Source organism: Dermacentor variabilis, unplaced genomic scaffold, assembly GCF_050947875.1.
Source record: "Dermacentor variabilis isolate Ectoservices unplaced genomic scaffold, ASM5094787v1 scaffold_15, whole genome shotgun sequence".
NCBI lineage: Eukaryota > Metazoa > Arthropoda > Arachnida > Ixodida > Ixodidae > Dermacentor > Dermacentor variabilis.
Window position 1 is genome coordinate 10384027 of NW_027460313.1, and position 1980 is coordinate 10386006.

The window sequence follows — 1980 nt, forward strand, 5'->3', positions numbered from 1 at the left end:
GTCCCTCTGAATGAAACATAGATATCGCCGTTCTATAAATTATATCCTTCAGAACATCCAAAGCGGAAAAATTTGATATATTAATTTATGTCTTACGTGAATTTCTTGCAATGTTTAGAAAGTTTTTGCGAAAGTGCTGCTCGCATTTAGTGATATGTTTGAGAACCATGCATAATACATAAAATATGTCCGCTTCAGATGTGTTATTAGTTACAATTCATAGAATTGCGATATCGTTTTTCATTCTTGAGTTACCCCCTCCCACCCGGCTCCCAGAGTGGTAATCTTGATAATTTCATTTTCTGAAAATTTTTGATTTTTTTTACAATTTAGAGAAAATGAACGGCCTGAATGAAAAAAAATCGCTTCGAGAAGTCACTTGATTGTAACGTTTTCTTTTAAATGCAACTAACCTCATCGCATTTGGTGTAGTGGTTGGTGGGCAAACCGATTTCTCCTTTCCCATGTATCAAGATAGGAGCCCCCGAGTTCAAGCTTCCTCTAAATTATTGGGTGCAAGCGTTATTACAACAAGGGAAAAGAAAGATCTCTCGGAATTACAACCGAAACGCCCCACTTCAAACGTCGCGGCACATACGGCAGTGCCTTCACCAAAGCGGTCGTCTGAAGTGATACATTTCACCCAGAAGCGAAACGGGCGTACTTTAAGAAAGCATAATGTTACGCAAAGCTTAAGGTTCGTTTCTATTCCTAGCCACCACTGCACAGAAATGGCAAGAATAGGTCGCGTCTACAAACGCTTGCGCCGTGACCGAAGGGGCTATGTAAGAGAAGGAGCATAATCGCTTATTAGCGAGCAAGCGTAGCATCCGGCTACGTTATTTGAGCCATTTTACTCCTCACACCCTCCCGCACACACAGACTACCGTTTGTAAGCTGTAGGCCATTTATGGCCAAGATGGGACCCTAGGTGTCTCGGTAAGTATGTGTCTGACAAATATATTCGGGTTATTTTTTCTTGAAGACAATGCAGATGTTCTGTATAAAAAAAAACTATGACCATGAGACACCCATAGTCACAAACGAGATCTACGGCGAGGCGAAAGTACTTTGCCTCTGCGTAATTTGCATTGAAAGGACTAGTTCACATCAATGTATTAATTCAGGTTTCTATTACTATTTTCTGAGGGGCAGTTGTGTCAGCCGAATATTCTAGGTAAATTACAACCACACAAGCATCAGTATGCAAACCGTAAAACTCTTGTCGTTTCCAATTATACCAGGCCTTGACTGTGAACGACATTCCCGAGTGTATCCATATAACCATGTGAATATTCTTTGAGTGATTATTTTGTCACATGACCTTATTCCAGTCGTAACTAAACGAACTAGAGTGCAGGGCTTTTTCGAAATCTGTCCCAGACCTAGTCCTTATTCCGCGCAGTTTCGGTCATTGTTCCACTTTTGTTGATTGTAGTATCTCGGATCACTACATTGTCAACGTTTTCTTACCCATTTTTGGTTGTAATGTGCAGAAGCAGAAAACAGCGGCTCAGTGCTTTAAAGATTATTGCCGGGCCGATGACGCATCGATAACTGAACACTTAGAAACGTGTATTGCGGACTTCGATGGCCCAGGCACCTTTTTCTGAGAACGTGCGCCGTTATGCACTGACAATTTTATACCCAACTCAAAAAAAAAAGTCGCACTTTATCCGAAAAGGGAAGCATCGATTGCGATAGCAAATTAGTGGACAGCTGTACGAGATCAGGATAAAAGTTTTATCGGCCGTATAAACTTGTAGCAAGCAAGCATACGTACTAACTAAATTAACAAGCATGGTATCACGCGCATACAAGAAAACATGAGTACATTTCACTCATTGAACGCGGAAAGTCGCTGTCAAAATGCCGGCGTAGGGAAACACCGCAGCAGCTATACCACGCCACGACCCCACCCCTTCGCAAACGCACTCCACCAATTTTACGCCCGTCCATATCGCAATTGGAGCCGCTCAG